This window comes from Heloderma suspectum, chromosome 1 (genome assembly GCF_057233095.1).
Source record: "Heloderma suspectum isolate Gila_16-S chromosome 1, 16-S_ref, whole genome shotgun sequence".
NCBI lineage: Eukaryota > Metazoa > Chordata > Lepidosauria > Squamata > Helodermatidae > Heloderma > Heloderma suspectum.
In genome coordinates this window covers 214,031,767-214,056,171 of record NC_139458.1, presented here as the reverse complement: position 1 = coordinate 214,056,171, position 24,405 = coordinate 214,031,767, and the positions used below count along the sequence as shown (strand labels likewise).

At 42.9% G+C, this 24,405-nt stretch overlaps 1 protein-coding gene across 4 annotated transcripts in view; it reads right to left on the bottom strand.

Annotated features, from left to right (window-relative positions):
* Nucleotides 1-23,833, bottom strand: part of CREB1 (cAMP responsive element binding protein 1) — a 67,528-nt gene extending 43,695 nt beyond the window's left edge. The window contains exons 1-3 of one of the 4 annotated variants that reach the window (XM_084818769.1): nt 23,580-23,833; nt 1,721-1,889; nt 1,509-1,563 (exon numbers count right to left, since the gene is read on the bottom strand). The gene's annotated coding sequence lies outside the window, so the exon portion shown is untranslated. Of the gene's footprint in view, nt 1-1,508; nt 1,564-1,720; nt 1,890-23,579 lie in introns of those variants that run through there. The other 3 variants (XM_084818759.1, XM_084818741.1, XM_084818749.1) reach the window with 3 other exon arrangements.
* Nucleotides 23,834-24,405: the final 572 nt, after the last annotated feature.

Below are 24,405 nucleotides of genomic sequence, written 5' to 3'. Positions count from 1 at the left end.
CATAAAATAGTAAGAAGACATTGTGTTTTTCTTATATATTTCTTGGGCTAATATACAGAACCTTAACAGCTTTTTATGTAACTTAAAATTCACTTTGCATGCCTATATTAGCACTAAACACAAAACATGAAAATAAGACAATTGTTTCAAAAGTATTAATATCCAAATGAAGGTATTTAACTACTTTCCTGAACACTGTGGGCTTTTTCCATTTGCTCTCACAAACAGGTGGTCATCTCTAGTCCACCTAGTTGTAATGGGGACCTGATCCACCAGGTTAAGGAAATCTTTGATCTTCCTTTAAATCTCAATCCAAGTTTCATTTAGGAAACATTTTCAGCCTCATGATTGCAAAGGATTATGAAATTACAACTAGGATGTATTCCTGACTGTGCACACCCTTCTCTCTGTGTAACCTGACCCTCTGTCTCTATTGCTTTGAACACTTAGAAAAAGCATTTCAGCCCTGCAGTATCCTTTAATCAAGTCTCTATACCTTAACATCCTTGTCTTACAACTTTTGCAATAGTCATCACTGGAAAGTTTCACACAATCCTCCAAGCCATGGTTTGGAGGACAGAAAGTAAGCAGTGTCCTTGTATGCTCCCTCCTCCTGCACACTGCTTCACTTTTCATTTCCTGTTTAGTGCAAACTAGGATGTCCATGTCATGATGAATGCACTGATAAATCAATTTGTATGCCATAGCAAACTACGGTTTGCACTAAAGTGTAAACTGAAAATGGAAGCCACACAAGGAGAGTCTACAATGAGGCGAGGCCAGTGTCTTTAGTACCACTCTGGTAGAAATATAATCTGTACTGCAAGAAACCCACTGGTTATCAGTTAGTTTCAGGGCCCAAATTTAATGTGTCCAGGATAACTGAGGAAATGCCTTCTCCAGTCTATATCTCCCAGTGCTCTAAGATCCAGAAATGAAGCCTGTTTGTGGGTGGCACTACCATCAGAGGGGACAATGGCCACTATTGGAAGAAGGCCTTTCTGATGGCGGGCCTTTGATGGGAATTTCCTCCCATTAGAAATAATAATATCCACTTGATTGGACCTTTGAGGTAGGCAGTAAAATCACTTTTTAGATATACTTTTGGCTTACAGGTGGTTGGAAGTCACTGTTTTTAAAGACTGCCTCTTCTTTCATTGTCTTTTGTGACTGCTTTATTTTTAACTTATTATATTGTAATTCTTATATTTATGTTGTAAGATAATTTAAGAAAACTGGTAGTAAATGCCATTTATGGATTGAACTGAAATAGTCTCTTGGATTGAGAGACTAACGACAAGTCATGCATTGCTTTAGAAAAGATTTTGAACAGATTAAAGGTTCAAATAAAATTAGAAAGTGAGGATTTAGTTTTGTGGTGCTAAAGATAATTTTATTTAGATCAATATTATTATCTTTTCCTCTGGTACAGTATGACTGTTAGCATAACCCAGCATCACTACTTGATTGCTTAGAAACATATTTATCAAATACTTCATTGTTCTTACCTTTGTAACTCAAGAACTGAATTTCGAAACCACACATTCTTGGACAAGGCAAGTTCTAAAAAGGTTAATGAGAAAAGGAAACCCTGAAATATGTTGAACACACTTCTTATTGCACAATGTGCATTAATACTAGAACAAATCATTGGCATATATGTTATTTCTGTTTCTAAGTGATGGTAGGTTATCAGATAATCAAGGAGGAAAATGCTCACCTTTATAGGAAATTTCTATTGTTGCTATCACTTCATTTCAGTTTGTTTCACACTTCTGGGTTGACATTATACAAGAGTCACGGGATTTGATGCCTCCAAGAGCTGGAGATGCTGGTACTTTAAGCATGAACAAGGCTGATAACTCCATGACTGAGAAATCTACAAAGCCCTAGAAATCACATAGTTTTTATGCATCTTCTTCCTTCATTTCTTCTTTTAAATAGTTGAAAAGCACCAGCCCCAAATATTTCAGAATCAAATTTTGATATAAAGTATAAATGAAAATAACTGGTTAAGCATTATATTGCTTTCATTTTTCCCAGTCTGACAGGATGGAAATGCTGTTCTAGCCCTTTCTCAAATGGCCATAAAAGGCTGAAAAAGCAGGAAAAACACAAAAAGTGCTGATTGAAGGAATGTAGAAATTGTCCACTTAAACCAAAATTGCAAAGGAAGCAAGGAGACCCAAAACAGAAGTAGGGATGTGCATGTGGAGAGGGGAGCATTATCTTTTGAAAAAGGCAACTGTGCTTGATGGGTCATTTGCAGCACAATCCTATGCATCTTTACTTGGAGGTTAAGTTCTACTGTGTTCAATTAGGTTTACTCCCAGGAAAGCGTGCATAAGACTGCAGCCTCACTCAATGGTAATGGAATACTGTAAGGTCAGTCACTATTTATTTTACATCTCAACACTGGAAATTACTTTGTGATTAATAAGTACTGAAATCCTTACTGATCAAAATATCAATGCTAAAATAAGTACATGATCAGAATCCAATTTGGGACACATCCAAATTAAAAATGTTTATTTACAAACTAATTGTCAGTGTGCAAATTTGTATTTGACTACAAAAGACTGCTGCTACCATTAACAGATGCTGGCTTGGAACTGAAGTAATGCTCTGCGAGCTGAAGAGCTCCTTCCATATGCAGAAGGGACTCCAATCGAGCAGATTCCTGCTGGAGGAATAGAGGGCGAAGATGGTTTTCACTGATACCCCTCTCCCCTCTGCAAGCCCCTTCACCATCTCCCACGCTGTTCCAGATTGTGGGGGCTGCAGGAGGAAGGGGGAATTGCTAGAAACTGCCAGTTTCCTTCCGCCAGTGGAAACGTCTCATGAGCGAAACTCCACTGAAGGGATGCTCCTGCAAAGCCTTTTTGTCATATTTTGGAGCCACTTCTCTAAATTTCCAGGAGAACCTAGAGCACTATTGAACAGTGGAGTGCAAAGGTCATTCTAAAAGATTAAAGCAAGTCTACCTTTGAAACTTTTAAGAACAGCAGAGATGTAAGGCTGTGTGTGTTATAACTCTGAATGAAAGAAATAAAGGATTTGATGTCTGGACTGCTCTTTGCCTCATCCACCACCTTCTGCTGTGGTAGCAGCTCTGACTTTTCAAGATGAAAAGGCAAAACTGCAAGTGCCATGGTGGGTCAATGGGAAAGAGGGAGATATGAAACAAGGCCCAGTGCCACTACCGCCTCCCAACATTCCCATTTTTCATGTTTCGTGGAGGGGGCCCGCCCAGAGCACCTGGTTCAGAAATTGCCTCTCCTCTCAGCTTCTTTAGCCCACAGGCCTCCTGGGGAATGCTGCCCTTTTGGGGTTTCAAGGTCCATGCCCTGAAAAAGCCTCTGTACATATAATAGTTGCATAAAAGAATTGCAACAGTATAGTTTTTCTGCTGTGATAAGCAAAAGCCCTCCCAGGCAGACTTTTCCACCCTATGCAACTCTTGAAGGTACAGGAGCCCCAAAAGGTGTGGACCTGGAAAATGTATGACACCCCCCCCCGGCTCTATTAATCACAATATTCCACCTCCCCTCCCCTCCCATTAGCTCAGTCTTACTTTTTTCTAGGCCCTATGTGAGGTTTGCTTCAGACCCACTTTCTCCTTGGCTACCTCTTTCAACTATAGCACTGTTTTCTTAGGGCAAACTACTTAAACAGCATGGTTAGCAACCATGCCTGGGGGTTTTTTTCAGGAAGGAGGGGGGGAGGGAGGGGTTATCCCGATTTTCATCAGGATTGTCTGTAACATGCACAGAGAAGAGGTTTTACCCTTCCCTCCACAGCTACAACCCCGAAGAAAACTGCACTGCCCACACAGTAATCCGCATTAGGAAAAAAAGCTCCCATTTGTGATTAAAATGTGAACCTCCCCCACCCCGCTATTAATTATTTTTAAAAAGGCTAGACATGGTTGCGAACACTGTAATTAAAGTAATGTCTACTTTGGCCCTCAGTCCCCTACCTTTTAGTTTATCCTAACCCCTTTTCTCCAGCTACCACGAGTTATCGAACCCTTAGCTATATTGTTATTTACACAGCACCAACTATGTACACTGCACTTTAAAAAGAACAGGTATGACAAGTCCTTACCCAAGGAGCTTACTATCAAAAATAGACACAGGGAAACAACAAAGCAAGGGGGAAGTGGAGTTCTTCAGGTACACGTTCTTTGGCTTAATTGCAATAAGGTATACGTATAGCTTGTCTGCCTCCTGAGACTTCTTAGCACTGAGCTTGCTTGCCCATATTGCTTCTGCCTTTAAGCAGGTGCAAGCATTTTTCTTAGGCAAAATGACCTTTTTGTCAACTCACAAAGCTGAACACAAAGATTCCGTGGCTGACAACTTCCCTTAGCAGACAGAATATTATTAAACATTCCATGACATGCCCCAGCTGAGCCAAAAGGTGTTAGAGCCTGCCACCAATCCCCTAGCGCATTACAATATAAAATAAATGTGGAGAGTGTTGCATTGTTGATCTCACAAAATAAATCACAACGTTTCAATTTATTAACTTGGAGGTAAGGCAAACAGATTCAAGAACGTATACTTAGCAAGACATTGATGTTTTAGTTCCTACTGACTGAATGAAATAATAGTACAACCCAATGTAAGCCACATACACACACAAAACACATTTATTCTTATGTTTTGAGTATTTACTATCCAAAATATTACCATGCTTGGACTAATTACCCACAAACAAAACCTCACTAGCTTAAATATAACTACTTGCAAGCAAGCTGCTTCAAACTGTAACTGAAAAATATATGGTTAGGAAAAAGCTTGCACATTTTAAGATGAGGATTTATCAGCATTCAAAAATGTTAGATCTCCCATATGAACATCATTCCTTAAAATGACTTTGTTCCAACTAGACAAAGCACAAAGATACCTACTTTAACAAATCTGACTACACTTTCCAATTGCCACTGAAGTAGCATAATGCTGACTACAGCTTAAGTGGTGGCAGTACTCTGTGCCTAGAAAACCCAAATACTGTGCCAATAAAAATTGTCCATATTGTGCACTTTGAAGTAATACTTCCTGGCAAGAGTTGGCTCAAGATCCTCTGTTGATACTCTCAACCAGACAGCTGTGGTGTCTGCAGGGCTACTGCCTCTTCATGCTGTGCTTGACCTCACTTTATTTCAGATTGTATCTCTCATGTATTTCTCACTGGCACTGATATGGCTCCAGGGTATCTTTGCTGGTTTGAGCAGAGCAGCAAGCATAGCACAGGACTTGAGAAGTGAGTGGGGATGAGTACTGGGCTGGGAAGGTTCATGAGACAGAGCTATTACATCTGTCTGGCTTGTGACACCAGTGGAAAAAGTGGGTGCATTAGAGGTTCCAGGAATCCCCAATCCCTCGTTGTACCCCATTGCAACAACAGTGGAATTACATGCCACTACTTGTTTATATGTGTCCAGCTTATGTTAACTGAAATAACATCTTAAAAAATAATACAGCATATTGCCATTCTTAGTAACATTCACTTTTTTAGCCGCATACTATATCAGCAAAGATTTTACAAAAGGAGACATGACACAAACATACCATAAAATATTTTTCTATTGAAGCAGAGGAAAATTCTACATCACCAAGAGTCAAAAATTATATTAACAGAACAAATTATGAAAACCACTATATGCAACTCTCCTTACAAAATTGAGAACCTTTGAGTACAAAGGTTCTCAATTCAAAATCTTTACTCTGAACATACATGGACATGTAGAATTTGTAATTTCTTCTTGCTGGGCACAGCCAGATGGAAAGAAGCATGGATAATTGATGGGTTTAAGGTTTTAAAACAGTATTAAAGGGATGTTTTGGTCACATTTTGGAATTTGAGCTCACCCTGTTTTAACTTTTATTTTACATCATGGACTAGGAACGTCTCACTCTGCTTCAGCTTTGGAGAGGGCCCAGAACTCAATGGCAGAGCACACACTCTCGTTCCAAAAATACCAGGTTCAAGCCCTGGCATCTCCAGTGAAAAGGACCTGGTAAGCTGCTACCAGTCAGCATAGACCATACAGGGCTACACAGGCAAAGAGTCTGATCTGATCTAAGGAAGCTTCTTATGTTTTGTGCTAGCCCTCGCACAGCATGCTTTATATATAGTCACCCCCTTTCTTTTGGCTTATAGAGTTTAGTGGACTTGAATATTTTCAGCACACCTATTTAGTCCAGAAATATCAGACTTTTACATACCACATATACATGGAATTCACATGTTATTTGATAATTACCTGTTTTAGAAATCTGTTATTAATAGTACCTTTAAAAAGATTTCAGATGCCCTCCTAATGTTTGAATCAAAAGTTAAATTTTGTATAATGTGAACTGCTTAGGGATTTTGTTAGATTTAGCAGTATACAATTATCACAAATAAAATAAATAATGTCTGGTCTATCCATTTTGTAATCATTTCTATTATCGATGTGTCTTTTTCAGAATGGTGTTGCTGTTGTTACATTGAATTAGTTTTTGTCTACTGATGTTTACAGTTGCACAGTTGATGAAGACGTTCGTTGAAATGCATTTCTAAAAATTATCCTTTGCCATCAGCTTTGTTGTTCACCTCTCCTTTTTCCTTTTTTGTCTATCAGGGACTGGATCATGGAATTGTGTCCTCACTTCCCCATCACATTTGCTCCTTACCTAGGATTTGAAACTAAGGTTGGATGCTAGCTACAGGGAGCAGGAAAGGAAAGAGCTGAGATAATTTGCATTTAAGAGGGGAGATGCTGAGGGCAGGAGGAGGGATATACAATCCCACATCTCAATCCTGAACCCTTAATCACAGTTAAAGACAGCTCACAGTCATACACGTATGAGAAACTCCATCTCTTGGACACTCAGCTCTTTGGCAGGCACTAGCTGCAGTTTTGAAAAGTATTTGCCAGCAAAGGAGTATATACTTTTTCATTAGGCAAAGGATAGAAAAGGGCTCAGGAGACACATCAGGTATCAAATTCCACATGTAATTCCACATGTGCTGAAAAGACTAGCATTGGATATACTGTAAATTCTAGCATACTAAAAATACCCCATCACTTGAAAAACTTTTGCTATGTTCCTAGTAGGTCAACGATGGATAAAACCGATGATTGGTAATACTTGGGTTTTATATTCATATGTTAGGTCATGGTTGGCTGTGCATGACCAAAATCTTTACACTTGACCAATGTGTTGTATATACCAAGGTATCTTTGTCCAAACAGGTTATCACTACGACTTTGGACTTCGGGAAGCCTTGCATCCTTTATAGAATTCTTGGTGGAGACAGACCTACCGTATTGGGGATTGGAGGCAGCTTTTGATCCCACTCTAATCTTGACCTCAAGTGCTATGTTTTCATCTTCCCATGGGAGAGTATGGCAGACATTTAATTATAAGGAAAAAGGGGGTATAATCAGGGTAACATTGCTGTGGTGGCTAAGCCTGCTTATTTATAATATTTATGTCACCCTTCAGTTCACAGAACTCTCAGGGCAGCTATCCTTATAGTCCCTCACACCTTGGTCCCAGATTGTAATTTTATCCCATTGTACTCTATGAAACCATTGGGAATTGAGCTTGATTCTGCACAGCCCCAACCCCTCATATATCCAGGTCACATCCTGGGTTCCATGGCTGGCTGGGGAATGCTGGGAGTTGTAGTACAATACACCTGGAGGGCATCAGGTTGGGGGAAAGTTGCATAAGATAATGATGGAACTCCCCAAGCCAGCTTTTACATATACACTAGCAATATTTGTTAATTTATATCCTGCCTTTCCTCCAAGGAGTCCAAGGCAGTGTATATGATCCCCCTCCACTCCATTTTGTCCTCACAACAACCCTGTAAGCCCAAATGGTCCTCGGGAAGGGACAACAGCTCAGTGGTACAGCACAAGGTTCATATGCATAATATCCCAGGATCAATCCCTGGCATCTCTAGTTAATCAGGGAGCAGGACTTCTGTGGAGAACTTGGGACAGTTGCTGCCAAACAGAGGAGACAAAATGGGTCTAGATGGACTAATAGTCTAATGAGCTGATACAAGACAGTTTCCTGTATTACTATATGATGGAGGAAGATCAGAGAAGGATGAAGAATTCCAGCCCTACTAAACCTGGCCCTATATCCCATTCTCCCAAAACCAAGCATGGCCTCCATAGAGGAAGTAAGGAATTACCCCCCACCTCAACTGGGAGCTCTGTTTAGGATGTGGGTGAGGAAAGAAGCAGTGTTTACTTTGCCTCTTCCCCGCCCAAACTTGTCTCTTGGTGTTGAGGAGAGTGGAAGAAGGTCTTTAAAACACTGCCCCTCCTTCACAACTTCAGAAGGGACATTGCTCCCCATCACTGTGCTCCTGCTGGTTGTGGATGAACTATCCAGCTTCAGAAGTGATAAACTGTGACAAAACATTAAAGGCAGGTGCTTACTTTTTCTCCACTGGAATGAAGGATAGCCATCATATGGGGGACAGTAAAGGGTGCACTCGGGGATACCGTTAGGTAACCCTAGCCATTAAGAATCAAACATACTCTTATCTGCACACCATCATCCTCGATGCAAACATTAGAGTGGGACAAGATGTTGGGAGAGTAAGGTAGAATGTTGGGAACTGGGTTTTAAATCTATATAGGTAAATCAGATTTTCAGTCCTAAAGTGCTGCAATCATTTTGATATATGTTGATGTTGATTGGGTATCAATTCATACTGAACATGGCTGGGAATACATATGATGACTGAACATGGCTGGGAATACATATGATCGAATACTAAGGCGGATGAGCAGCTGGTAGTTTTTCTGGTTATACAAAAGTAATAAAAGCAATTTTTTTATCTACGTCTTTAATCTTCCTTATCTCTATATTCAGAGTTTGGAATAGGTAAAGGGAAAACAGTCTCCCATCCTCAACCAGTGACACACAATAGGTGTAATGTCTGTCTCTAAGGGCCTTGGAATGTGGGCTGAGTAAAGTGGGAGGGGCATGGAATGGAGGGAGGGGTTTGACAGGAAAAAGGGCGGCTGGTGGCCGAGAGGCAGGAGAGGCGGAAAGGGGGTGAAGGAGGGGAGAAGGGAAGAAGGGACAGAGAAGCCAGCAGCGTGGTGGAGGAGACAGTCGGCAGCTCAACGAAGAGTGCACCTCCACACAGGGACAGGCACCCAAGGACTAGAGGACTGGGACAAGCAACTGTTGTTGGTCCAGCAACAATCGCACTGCTCTTCACAGCAAACTGTGCATTGAAATAAGAGTTGAATGTATTTGGTTCATCGTTAATTGTTTTCTTCATGTTATTATTCTCCAAACATTCTGAAGTAAATATTGTTAGATATTGTTTTGTTTGCCTCTGTGGTGATTGCAACCTGCCCCTCCTTATCCTATAGAAACCTGAAATTTCACATAGGGATGGAAAACCTGTGGCTCTCCAGATATTGAACTACAACTTCCATCAACCCTGACCATTGACCATGCTTGCTGAGGCTGATGGGAGTCAAAGTACAACATCATCTGGAGGGCTACAGGTTCCCCACCCCTGCATTACAAACTATGCAACAAAGCGTATTTCATCACACTATTCCTCCTCTGATAAACTCTTTCAGCTTGCTTCCAGACAGAGACTTCTTTGAATGTCAAGCACACCCATAAACCATATAGTGATCTCTGTGCTGTTCATTGTAGTCCAGATGGCAGACAAGCGTCTAGCAGGATCAGCAAAGGTAGCACAGTCCAAAACAGGCACTGTAGTGCCAAAGCTCCAGCCTTGCATGTACCTCTTCCTTTTGGTACCTTTTCCTCACCTTCCAGTTTAACATTAACATCACTAAGGTTGCAATCCTATGCATACTTACTTGAGAGTAAGCTCCTTTGAACTCAGTGGGACTTACATCTGAGTAAGCATGCATAAGATAGCATTGTATACTGGCCATGAAGTAAGCTGCTGTTTCAATGCAGTGTTAATGAGCAATATTAATGTATAATGAAATAGGCTGCAGGGAGAAACAAGAAGAGATGCTAGTGGTGCAAGGCCATGGACAGAATGCAATATTCAACTGTTTGCAGACATATCAGCTAGTAATAAACCTACAGTGTTAGGGTGGATAGTAAGGATTTTAAAAAATTACATTATTCTTAATGTAAATACTAAATGCCTCTTACATAGCAGTGAGGTCAATATTAAATAATCTGGACAGAAGCATGTTAGACCTAGTTACAATGCAATCCAATTCATTGGAAAGTTCTGTACAATTCAATGGGAATATTCCCAGGTGTGTATAGGATTGCGGCCGTAGGGCACAATCCTATGCATGCTTAGACAGCAAAAGTCCTACAATTCCCAGTGTTCCCCAGCTAGATACACTGAGTTAAAGGAAGCTTTTCTATGTAAATGAAGAAGCATTTTTATGATTTCTCTAACGTTAGTATTTTTTACACTCTACCTTCCAGACGTCGGTATTTCATTTTCACCAGATGACAATAAATTGATTTAATCTGCCTAGAACCTCTTCATTTTTGTTTGCTACTTTTGTTTTTGTGAGGGTGGGGCTTTTTTTTAAATGGTGTATTAGCAGAATGTCATTTTGTCAGTAATTTTACTTCAGAAATTCAAATCGATAAATGGCAGTTATTTGCACCTGCTTTTTAATGGCATGAGGGAAAACTACATTGTTATAGTCCCATTTATTTTAAAAAATGTGACTCAAATTAAAGCAACTTTGGCGCGATCCTACTGAGATAGTCGGCAGCCTCCTAAGTTGGAGGCTGCCGAGTATCCGAGGCAGGGTGACTGTAGCATGGAAATGATCCCTGCCTCCATGCTCTGTCGGCCCTGCATTTTTGGCTAGATGGCCGATTTCGGCTTCAGGGAAGGAAGTAGGCTGCGCAGCGCATAGGAAGCTGCGTAAAGTGGCTTCTGTGGTCTCCTCCCCTCCTCCACCCCCCTTTTGCCACCTCTACACTTGGCTTCCAAACATGGAGACATAGTCGACGTGGAGAGAACCGTGCCAGCTATGAGGGGACAGGGAGCATGGTTTCTCAGAATGGTGATCAGAGCCCTGGCTCCAGCCTCAGCTCTCAGAAACTGAAAAAGCCTTTGGCCCTCTAGACAGTGTCTCGTGGCTACAGGATTGCTCCTTTTACCTCCAACAGGAAAAAACATTCCGTTGTGGTAGTTCCCAAGCCTTATCTTGCAACATCATTCCTTGTTCCACTTATGGCATTTTCGCTCCGGTTTCTGTCCCAGGGATGTGGGCCAGGGAAAGCTTTTACACTTTGCATCAAAGCCTAGGTGGAATCACTACTTAATGATCCACTTTGGGAGTTGACTGTAGGGCAGCCTTCCCTAACCTGATGGCCTCCGGATGTGTGGGACTACAACCAATGGCCATGCTGGCTGGGAATGATAGGAGTCCAAAGCATCTGAAGGGCACCAGATTAGAGAAGGCTGCTATAGGAGGTCCTGGGTAATGAGGACTGCACTTCCTTTGAAGTCTGTCCAATCATCACAAGGATTATTGGGTCTGCTTCTAAGTAAGCATCCCAGCATGCACACACATTTTATATGGCAAACTGGGGTGCTTGCTCATGAACAGATCTGCTGGCAGGGAGAACTCCAGTTTAACATTTGAAATGACAGGCTAGAGTCCCAACCCATTGACAGCTGAGCACCAAATGGGATCAAGAAAGAAACTGCAGCCTTTTTTCAATTCGTTGGAAGACTGATTTAATCAGCAAGCAGATACCCTTCTTGCTAATGGAGATACTAATGCATAAACACCCAACTTTTCCCCTACTTATGGAAGACTGAGTATTCCATAAGTAAGTATTCATTCTTACCCTGGTCTTTGCAGGTGCAAATTGTATAATTACAAAGACCCGGAGCAGAATGTTCTCAGACGAGGCGAACAAAGGATAGCTTTTTCTTCCTCCTTCAAGAAAAGAACTGGCTGGTATAAACACAACTTAGAATCTTCCTTTCATACTGGCACAGCTATCTAAGTGAAATTTATGGAAGAACATAAATCTTAGTGGTACTCAATTATGATTGCAAGCATGTACATTTTACAAATGCTATGGGTAGCACACCAAAATGCAGTTGTTGATGTATTTGTTGTCTCCTCCACTTTCACACAGGAAGCTGAACATTTTATGATGCGCTTGGCAGTACCTCTTAAGAACTTGTAGGGCTCTGAGCAAAAAGTATGCCTAGACCTTTAAAGTATATAGGGGAGTAGGTGTATCCATTTTAAAAAAAAATTGTCAGCCAATAGTATAGTACAGTCAGGATATCACACTTTGTTTCATCAAATCTTCAGAAATCAACAGATTGTAGTTAAAAGTGCGCGTGCAGAGCCAATGGGAAAACATTCCTTGAATATGACTGAAGCACCACAATATGAGATGACACGCCCTCTTTGACAAACTTGCCAATTAGAGAAGTGTTTCGGGGGGAAAGAGTGAATAAGCAGCATGCATCCTCTTACCAGTTTTCTACAGATCAGTGGACTGGCTGTTCTTATTGGATGCAACCCTTGTATATGTAAATGCCTACCTACTAGCAGTGCAGGGTACAAAGCAGTTAAAAGGCAAGCACTTTAAAGACCCCCATTTCTAGAATGGAGGGATGTAAACATGTGTTTAGTCATCCTATTTAAATTAAATCAACAGGACTATGAAGTGCTTACCACTGGCTGCATTGTACCCTACATATTTTATGGACCCATAAATAAGAACATGTGTGTAATTAAGAGCCCTGTAGACATTAGTTAATATAACTCTCATGTTTGCAAAGCACCAAAGGAGAGGTAGTATGTTAGAGTAGAGCTTGAACATTTGCAAACTGGCGAAGCATCTGTGTGGTCAACATATGGGTGACATGCCGAGTCACAAGTTAAAGGGTCAAATTAAAAACAGAGTTAAAATTTCAGGAAGGAGACATAAATAGGAAAATCCCAGACACTGAAACATTCAGCAACAGACAGTGTACATACTTATAAATCATGAGTGCTGCCTCAATGCTTTATTTGTTCTGTGCACAACAGTTAAAAGGCTTAAGCAGACTAATAATTTCAAAGGCCATGAAAACCAGGTAATCACTTCTTAGATATATGGTTGGTATTATTGCACTCTTGGTGCTCTTCCTCGGCAATCCAGTATTTGCAAGGTAGGATGCTGCTGTTAACAAAAACACATTTAAGACAGATGTGAGGCAGTTTCTTTCTCAAAAGGAAGGACTCTCCCTATAGCACATTTAATACTGAACCATTCCAAGAAAGCAAGGGGCAAAATTATCCTCATGTATTCTACTGCTAGAGAGGATGATTAACAATGGTCATTGACAGTATTAATTCACCAGCATTTTCATTCTGCCCTGCAAATACATGTACTTTTTTGCATTTATGCAAGAGTACCTTCCTATCTCCCTGGGCTGCACTAGAGGGAGATTACTCACTTCTACAGAATTAGACCTAGTCACTGCTTAGAAGTAGGCTTTCAGTTACTTAGGAATAAACCTAGCAATTACCTCCTGGTTAGTACATCATATATGGAGCAAATAATACACAAGCCTTCTCACTCTCATTGAAACACGCAAGCATACTTCGTAAGGCTGCTGTTTGCTTAACTTGGAGAAACTAGTAGTAGTCACCCTTGGAGGTCATAAACATGTACAGACTTGGGTGAGCAACCAATGCAAGCCTGATAACACTTCTTGCAGGCCATGGACTACTGTAATGATAAGTATTCCAGCTTTCCTTTTATTGGAAGGCTGTAGCCTTAAAGGCAGTAAAGAAAAATATGATGGCAATAATGTATCTGTACAGGAATTACAAACTAGGTAAAGCGATGCTAACATTCACAGTGTTTTCATGAATTCGGGGGGGGGGGGGCGGGGAGCTCTCTTCATGATGCCAATATTGCGATGTTAAATACCTACTACTTGTAGCTTCATATCTGTGCCCATACAAGTGACATCCCAAATACAAGTCTAGAGGACTTGGACCCGTTCCGCACTTCAGAAAATGCCCTGATTCTACTTGTACATATTCAAAGGTTTTTGACCTGGGTACTGTATTAGAAATGTGAAGGCCTGGAAAAAACCCAGAAAACCCAGGTTATTCCCATTTTTTTCCCCTGAGGACCCCCCTGCCTCCACACACACAAATTGAACAGCTTTGGATTATGAAATATTTTCTTTTAGAATTTAAGACAAGTATTTATATATTGTAATCCAGCCTTTACTCCCCGCAAAATGATTTCTAAAAACTATGTAATAAGAGCACTTTTATAGAAAGACTAGAAATGTAAAATGTCTGGAAATAATGAAACCATGGGGGAAAGTATTTTAATCCTCTCTATAAGATTCCCAGCATAGTTAGTTCTTTAATTCCTTATTAAAATTATTGATCTAAAGTGTATTTTACTGATAGACATTTATGCTCAGTTTCCCAGCATGTGAGTAGGGTCACCATTGGGTATTCTTCACAGTAAATGTGCATTCTTGACACCCTGGGTTTGTTCTATAGAGTCCTGTGTTTCTGATGCTGTAGCAGTCATGGAGGGAGCAATCCTTCTGGCTAGACGGCCATAGGATATGTGGTTTTCTGGGAACCGACCTTCCCCCCCTTCCACGCTGCCTCACAGGCAGCGTGGAGCAGCCAAAATGGGGAGTTCTGGGGCGGGGAAGGCGGAAATGCTGGTATGACATGTCCTGTGTGTTGCCCAGCAGCCTCCTCCCCTGCTCCGCCATCCCGCGGCTAGACAACTGAAATCGGCTGTCTAGCCACAAATGCAGGGCAGGAGAAGCATGGAGGGAATGATCCCCTCCGAGCTGCTCCTGCCCTGCATAGGATAGACGTCGCCTCCGAGTTCAGAGGCGGCTGCCTATCCCCATAGGATTGCACCCTTAATGTAGTTCTAATCTATTCAGACAATAATTAGTTGTCTGAAGTAACTGAGTTTACTTTTAAAAGTTTTAAAATAGTTTGCTCATAAAATTATCATTGTAAGTCAAACATAAAATAACTTTAGGAATAGAAAGGCTGCTTTATCTTCCTAAAGCAGCCCTCCCCAACTTGGTGCCCTCCAGATGTTTTGGACTACAAGGCCCAGCATTCCTGACCACTGGCTATGCTGCCTGAGGCTCATGGGAGCTGAAGTCCCAAATATCTGGAGGGCATCTGGTTGGGGAAGGCTGTCTTAAAGCAACAAAGTGACTTTAGGATCTGTAAAGAGCGCTAACAAAAGTATTGCTCATTTTTCAATTTTTCTAAAACCCTCGAGGAAAAAAATTAATTTTTCCTATGCCTCAACATTTCCAGAAATTTTACATCTCTATAGCGGACCCAAGTTGAGATTCAGAAATCTTGTGGACCATTCCTCTGAAAATCAAGCAGCACAGAGGTGGTCCTAGGTAAAACTGCGAAGTTTCAGAAGGATAGGTGCAGCAGTTTATGTGGAAGAGGAGTCCTCAAAATTTGAGTGCGTGTGTCATGCTCTTTCTCTTCCCTCCCCACAATGGGGGGGATTTCGTATGAAAAAGCCCCACATTATAGAGGTGTATACAGAAAGAAACTTTCAAAGTTTCAGAATAATAGCTGCAGTGGCTAGGGAGCTATTATGATTGAAAATCAGTTTACTTTCATAGAGAAGCCTGACAGTATTCAACGAATGACCATCTCATGGCTGTATCCTTGCCCTCCCCCAAAGCATGGTGATTGGAGAGCCCCTGGTAAAATGTGCCTACAATTAGAAGGTGGACCTGTAAGTCACTCAATCACCACTCACTCCCCTCGCCCCCATGAGTGTTTAGAGAAACAAATGCAAAATACTCTATTTTTGGAGACACACCATCTGCCTTTCCAAAGCTAAATTGCAAACAAAGCCTTGTGCAGGGGCCAGGTTTGGTTCTGGTCACTTCAGAGGGAAGCCCACTTCACCTCAGGAAGCACCAGAAAAGGTCTGAAGGTGCCCGATTTGGCTCGAACTTTGGCCGAATCTAATGCACATCCCTAATACAATTAAAATATACAAAATGTCAGTGCTCTAGTTTGTTTTATGTTCACAATATGTTCTGAATAAGTGCCCTTTTTCAGGTACAGAGTAAGACCTGATCAGGAGTTACACTTCTTCCCAGTTCAAGTCTTTCATATCCTGGATGTATATGAAGTGGTATAACTGTGTCTTCTATTTATGGTCATAACTTTTTAAATATCAATCTGATATGGCCATTCCGTATAAACTATAGGGAATGGATTAAATACCAAGTCTGTGATGGGCTTCAAATAGCTATGTGGGATAGTTAATATGGTACAGCAAAATCAAAAGCTGTAATTTCCTGTGTTTTTATCACTCGAGCCCTCATAGCACCTTACCCACCAAAGATAGATTTCCACTGCTACTCTAGTAGCTGCTTATCTTCATTTTGGTGAATACTGTTTTGGAATACTAATGTCCAAATTAGTTCATTATTTTCAGAGATGTGACAGTTCCTGAAACTAGCTTAGCCGTTGCCATGCAGTGATATGTGACCTTAATAATGGCCTTATTTTTTAGGGTGCCATCCACCACATCTTCTTTGTCACTTTACAATCAATCTGGCATGGGACACTGATTTTAATATGCCTATACTTTTCATATACACGAATAAAAGTTTAAAAAAGTGACATTGTGGCTGGCCTATCAGCATGTTCACATCTCTATTGTGGGACCTGGGCAGTCAAAGCTATTGGCAAACAGCAACTTCCATGAACTTAAATAGGGTGAAGGAATGTACCCACAATCATGCTACTTGGTGCAGCAGAAAAACCATGATCGTATACTTCACATGCTGTTATATTCATATGTCCGAGAACAGAGATGGAAGCTGAGATAACTTGCAGAAGGAAGAAGTTTAACATCTAAATGTGTCTAAAGACTGAAATCTAAATTATGCTTATTTGGCGCCATATTCCATTGCAATCAATATGACATTTCCAAGTAAATGGGTTCAGAATTGAAGTTTTAAGAATAAGAACACTTTTTTTTTTACTTTAGTATTTTTCTCATTATATATATAGTTGCCAAATCAGCTAAACGAGAGAAAAACTTGATCACTATATCTCTTCAGGGATAGAATTGAATACAGCCAATAAGAACAAAAACAACTTAAAACTGAATTCCTTATCAGTTTCAGATTGCAAGAAAAATAATCAACTTACAAAACTACGTGAATATGTATGCTACATATACAGGTTTATTAGGGAAGCCACAGAAAGAAAACTTGCCAGTGGGCAAGTATCTTTTTCCAGCACCACATATGAAAACCTACTATAGGCTACTGAAATTTGAGCCAAATGGAAAATGCGGCGTTTTCCAAGTATGTAGGAAACTGACTCAATAAGAATTCCAGCTTTCATTTTATTGGAGAGTGCTAGCTCAAATGTCTGCAGAGAAACCTGAAAACCTCAGTACTGTATATCGATAAGGATTAGAAACCAAACAAAAAGATGCTCACATTCACTATATTTTAAAATAGGACTAAAGGAATCATGTATCTCTGTCTACATCAAGTTAAACCAGAGACTGCCATAAAGACATCCATGGATATAAAAATGTTTGTATTTAGTTCAACTATGAATGCAATTCTAATTAAAAGTTATTTGTATACAAGTGTAATCACTTTTAGTTGAACATGTATGACCCTATGATATTTACACAAAGTCTCACGAAGCTCAAAAAACTTACTTCCAAGTGATTATGCATGTTTACTGGCTTAGATATGCAGCTGGATCATCCTGATTGGAGTACAATCATAACGCCTGTTAAAATGTATTAACAAGAGCAGTGGTTGTGACTGGTATTTCAGGAAACCCTAGCATTTTTAGGGGTTTCCCAACAGATGAGCAATAGCAGATAAGCTTCTTTTAAAGACAGCTTATCGGCATTACCAATATTCCTTTTTATCGGGAAGGTATAAGTGCTGGGTATTTCTGGGGCAGTAGTTCTCAAAATTGTCACAGGCAATATTCGAACACTGCAAGACATCTGGAAAGAGTGTACACATTTCAGTGGAGTGATAAGATCCTGAAGCAGATGACACCAAGACAAAGATGGGTTGAATGCCCTTTAGCAAAAGACACTCACTGATTCACACGGGATTTGTAGGGTGATTGTTCCCCCTTCCATCATCCCAACCTGACTTGGGAAGAGGTGTTACTTTGTTCTAATGGTGTTTCCATTTGTGCTTTTATGAGGGATCAGAGACGTTTCATTCTATTTCCTATTCCAGTGACAAGTGTTGGACGTGCCCACCACCACAAAGATTTTTGCTTAAAGCAGAAGGCTGCATATATGTCACTGCATGCAAGATTCTCTGCATGCTACGTCATGGAATGGATGGTATGGAGGGAGGGTGGATTTGAGCAGGCAGAAATTAAGAGGGGAAACTAGAGAAACACCTATTTTAGAGTCAATTCATTTAGGGCAACAATGGGGACTAACAAGTCTGGTTACAACTCTATGCACCCTCTAGCATATCCCAGAATCTTGGCAAGCAGGCCAAGACGACGGTTTCCAGAAGGCAAAAAGTCTGAAACCTACTGGACTGTAACACTGATCGTCAACAACCCACAAGTGGGTCACACCAGCAACACTACTTTTCTGGAGGGTTATCTTGGGCTGCGAGGAGAAAGATGAAAATATACAGTTAAAAAAGTAGATCCTATGGTAAGGGGTTAAAGTTTGACTATTAGACAAGAGGACCAGGCTTTTAAAAAGTATGTAGGTCAGGTTTTCCAATATTAGTTTGTTATGCATGACTTAAGTGCTACATTTAATAATTATTTCAAACACCTGCAGATTGCCTAGAAAACACGGAAATGTCAACCATAAAAGTGGCAAAGTTTGCAGAAAATAAATGTAAGATCAGGGAAGGACTGTATTCCTTTATAAGACCAGAAAATCATATGGTCCATTACAGACCTGCAGCGGTACTAGGGAAAACCACTCTAACACTGGTTCAGGTTTCCTGCACTAGTGCTCCATATTCCAGAATATAACTTGCCAAAAATGCCTTATCCTTCCAAGGCCTTTTTAATGCCAGTGGTCTGTGTTCCTACATTACACAGACATTTCCCTTAAGTAAAAGTGGCCTGAAGGCAACTGATGGCTTACAAAATAGGCAATCCAATGGAAATTAATTCACTGGATGTTGCCTCATGAGAAACATCTGCATTTAGCAAAAGGATGGAAGATTCCAACAACTTCTTTCCCCATGTTGAGATCCATACAGAATTAGGTCACGTGAAAGACCTTCAGCTACAACATAGTGGCAATCAAGATATTTGAAATTTGATAAGTTGAATGCCCTTCAGTTGGTAACTGGGAGGTGGGGCGTGTCAAACACTTATTAGATATACCACATTATCAAGTTTCCCCAGGTATCTAATCAAGAGACAATTGAAAACAAATGAATTCGCAGTGTGAAGAAAGCTATCACTGAATGCATACTAGGTATATGGTGTTTGGGATATGAACATTTGCCACTAACTTAACCAAAGCAAATGACAGCTCTAAAGTATTGAAGATAACCCCCAAGATATGGATAAATGACAAATCTATTTGACAGAAGAATCAAATGATCTAAACATGTGGCCCTCAGACAAACTAACTCCTCCTCTCTGTTCAAGACTGCAGGGATTTCAATTACTATAGTGATACGTCTAGACAGTTTCCTCCTTCCACTATACTAGGTATCTAAAAGGGTTTTAAAATATTTTTTTCTCTGACAAGTTTCTTCCAAAGAGTTAAGGGACTAAGGGCGCAATCCTATGACCTCTAGTCAGCAGCTATGCGGCCACAGCGTAGATCGGTTCCTGAGAACCGACCTCCATCAATTCCCACGCTGCCTCATAGGCAGTGCGGATCAGCCCTGCACTTGTAAGAGGACAAGCACTTTGGTTCCTCGGAGCAGGCCAAAGTGCCGTTCCGATGCTTCCTATGCATCATCCAGTGTCCGCCCCGCCCCTGCTCAGACTTCCCATGGCTAGAGGTGTCTAGCTGCAAATGCAGGGTGGCTGAAGCGCTGAGGGGACGATCCCCTCCGCACTGCTCCTGCCCTGCATTGGATAGGCGGTTGCCTCCGAGTTTGGAGGCGGCCACCTATCCCAATAGGATTGCACCCTAAAATGGCTATTGGAGAAGGTGATTTTGGAGGAAGTTGAGTAACTGTTGTAGAATCTTTAAATAGGTGAAAATAAGGTTTTTTTAAAGTACAAAGGTGGCCATGGTGGTCTTTGAGGGAAAGAAAATCCAAAATCCAGTTAGGCGAACCTTTATTAGGGCCAATCAAAATGCCACAAAGTGGCATTTTGGTTGGCCCTAGTAAAGGTATTTCCTGTGGATTTTAATTTTTTTTAAAGTCAGTAATTGTATGTTACATTTCACGACCTTTTAGCCCACTTAGGGCCCCCCCCATACCAATGTATATAGTTGCCAACTGAGGATAGCATTTCATGGGTTGCATCCAGTGGTGATTTGCCTTTGACACTATTGGATTTGACATCCAAATTTCACCAGTCCCAACCTGCTGCAGCCCTCTGCGCCAGACCCCATTCTATTCCAGAAGGTTGCTCAACTCTCAGGAGCAGCTTTTCAGTGGGAAAGGGAGGCTGAAGTGGGCAGGAGTGAACACTGAGGATAGCAACTTGCACAAGCGGAAATGCTTTCTGTGAAGGCAAAGCCACCACTGAATACAGCCCACAGTAACTAATAAAAATGGGCTTTAGTCCATGAGAAATATGCTGCCATCTGTTTGTTTTTAAAGTGCCACCAAGCCTCTGCAGAGGTTGCTTTAAAGTAACTAACCTTATTTTTTTAATAAGCAAGTAAAAATTCTTTCTAGAAATACAGGAAATAGTTGCATTTTCGGTATAGTCTGAAGAATCAAAAAAAGCAAATGCCAGAAAAACAAACAAGTCTAACGTTTGGCTGAAAACTTACTAGAACTTTAAGAGCTGCAAACATCAGAGGGAGTTGTAGACTGAGATTTCCAATTTTGTGTATTCATTAGTTATTATTTATAACATTTGCATCCCGCCCTGTAACATCAAGATCTCAGGGCGGCATAGATTCCATGCGATGAAATCCGCTACTTGCAGTGAATTTCCAGAATGTTGTCTACAATGGTAACTAATTCGCATTTTAAGTTTGATGAAACCTCCCCAACATTCTCATTAAGAGAGCTTTGGCTATTGGGCAGTATAGAAATGTAATGAAAAAATAAAGTGGTATCAGCCTCAGTGTTTTCAGTATCAAGTAAATTTCCCTGAAAGCTAATAAAATGCATTATCGTTGCAAAATTTAGTCATTTCACTTCGTGGCCTACTCTGTTAACTTATCCTATGTTATAGAACACCAAATAAAAATTCCAGAACTTCAACGCCCATCTCAAAAACCACCTCTTTCGTAAATGCTTCTGGCTTAACCCCTTTAGAGAGCAATCCTAACCGGTACAGAAGGTTGGCTGAGGGGGATTGGGATGAGGCAGGACAGCCTCTCTGCTGGTGAGTTGGCCTATCCAGCCCAGAAAGCTCCATGGGCACTGAATTACCACCAGCAATGTTTTCACCAGTGGTAAATCCTGAAACAGATGTCCCCTTGGATTGGCTACCTCACTTACACCAGCGTTAAGCATAAGGAATGTCCTTCCCACTAGTTTCAATGGGAGTGAAATTTTACAAAAAGAACACTCTGCCAGCAAACAGAAATGAAAATACCGCCCCCACCTTGGCTGGTGAGAGCTAGCAGACCTTTGGAAGTGGAAGACTGCTCACCACAAAACTCCCAAACCCATTCAGGATTGCTGTGCTCATCCCCATCCACAACTGAAATGAAGTTTAAGTACGTGCTAACTATATTTGCTTGCACTCATTCCATTTCTCCTCTCTCCCCAGATTTACTACCCTTGGTTGTAAGGGGCCATTCTGTTATGTTACTTTGCCAGTGCCATGTAAACTGATGCTATACTAATAAACTCTACATATTAAACAAATAAAGCCAGAATTGTATCATTTAATGCAACTCTCCTCAGCATGTGGCCATGCATCACAGCGCTGAACAAATGAACTGAAAAAAGTGAAACTGGAGCCTGGAGGATTAAACCTGTTCTTCCTGAAGATGATACAACTTTGCTTTCAATGGGCCCAGGCTTTCATAATATGCAGACACAGAGCTGAGAGGAAAACAAAGTGTTCAAGAATACAGTTTTGATCCAAAATATTTTATTAAAAAGGAACTTTGAAGGCCTTTCAACCTCAAAGCACTTTTCGAGCACAACTTTAAAGCCATGCCTTTTGTAATAAAATAGTTGCTTAAAACACACACACACCCGCCCTCCAAATGACCCTGTATCTGGCTGTGAAGAGCATTAGACCCAGGTGGCAGGTTCTGGGGCTGCAGGTCCAAGCATCAAGGCTCTGCCAGCAGCAGCGGCTAGGCTGCCCCTTCGTCCCTGCTGACAGTGCCAGGGATCTTCCTGGCTAGAGGGGCGGGAAAACGCAGTGTTCTGGGGTGGGGCGGCTAAGTGGAGGCCGAGAAAAGAGCACGGGGGGGGGGGTGGCACAGTTAGGGGAGGCACTAGATCAGTCTCTACTCTCCACACAGGGAGTCCCGAGGAGGGACAAGAGGTTTTTGGGGGATGAATATTGTACACTAAAGGGAGCGAGAAAGAAAGCACGAGTTTCCCTCCTTTCCATGGGGCAGCGAGACAGGCGCTCCACAATTACACCACCGCAGAAAAGGAGCGTCTGTTGTAGGTGGGGATCCGTTTTTATTGTCGCGCGCGTTCCTCACACAGCACGACTACGGCCAAGCACCTCACCCCCACAGAAGGGATGGGGAGGGCTGCCTCACATTTTAGAAGGAAGGTGGAGGGAAAGGGGGGGCACTGGAGCAGGCCCTCCTGAGGCCATTTCCCTCTTTCAGTGGCGTGAGGGGAGCAGAAGAGGGGAGGGGGTCGTGTGTTGTTCCCCACCACTCCCCCCGCGGACATCAGCCGAGCCGCCCCCTCCCTGCGGTGGAAGCACAACGGCGGCGGCAGCGCCGTTCTCTCCGCCGCCTGCCTCGCTTTGCCTGGCCCGGCCGCCGCCGCCTCCATCCGCCATTATTCTTTGTTCGTTGCGCGGGGCCGGCGGCGCGGCGGCGGCGGCCGGGTTCGGCTAGGAGGAGGTGGCGGCGGCGGCGCGGCGGCAGCGAGGAGGCTGAGAGGGAGGGAAAGGGCGGGAGCGGGGAGGGAGAGAAATTAAGAGGTTCCATCTTAAAATTAAAAAAACGGAACAAAAATAGCTGGGGCGGGGGAGCAGCAGCGGCGCCCCTCCTGCTGCGCGGCGCCAGGCCGAGGCCCGGATCTCCCACCGCCCGCTCCCCTCGATCGCCTTCTTCTCCCCGCCACCCGCCCGCCAAACAACCCCGCCTCAGCGGCCGCCGCTGCTGGCCCTCCTGCCGCCGCCGCCCCTCCCCGTTTTTCTTCTCTTGGTCTGTCTCTCTCCTGCTCGCTCTCCGTGCTTTTCTGTGCTTTTCTCCTCTTACCGGCTACAGGCTGCTCCGTCACTGCTTTCGTTCGCGCCTAGGCTCTCGCCGCAGTTTTATTCTCTCCCCCACGTAACACACCGCGTCAAACTACACCTCCGCCGCGTCACTCACATAACACACACACGCTCTCTCAGGCTCTCCCAGCCCCGGCGACAGGCAAGCAGCAGCGGCCGACTGAGAGGGAGAGAGAGGAGCCAGCCAGGGAGCAAGCGCCGCCGAGCATGCCTCGGCTCTCCTCCCTCCCTCTCTCCGACGCACGGAAAGAGCCGAACGGCCCCCACGGAAATGCCCGAAGGGGGCTGAGGGGCCGCGGCTGAAAGGGGCAGGCGAGCGGCAGGGGAGGGGGCCGCCACGGGCCTCGGCGCCTCCCGACGCGGACACGGCGCGAGCCGAGCGGCAGCCTGAGCCGCCCAGCTCAGCGGCCCGGAGGCCGAGAGATCCACGGCAGTGGTAAAACAGCCAACCGCGAGAGAGCGGGGCGAGAGAAAGTGTACCCAGCGAACGACGGATGCCTCCCCGGCGGATATAAACACACCTCGCTTCCCCCTCCCTGTCAACGGCCACGGCCGTTTTAGAGCCAGCGGCGGAAACGCCCGAACGTGAACGAGCAAAACCGACGGCGGCATCGAAGAACGAGAAACGGGGCGAGGCAAATAGCGCGGCGCTCGCTTCTTCCGCCGCCTCTCCCTCACGGAAAGGGCCGAAGTTGTCGGGGGTGGGGGCGGAGGCAAGCAGCTCCGAGGCCGCCTCCGCACGGGACGGGAAGCCCGAGGCGCTGTGGCAAAAGCAAGCCGGGGCACGATGAGACTGGAAGACGGAGGCT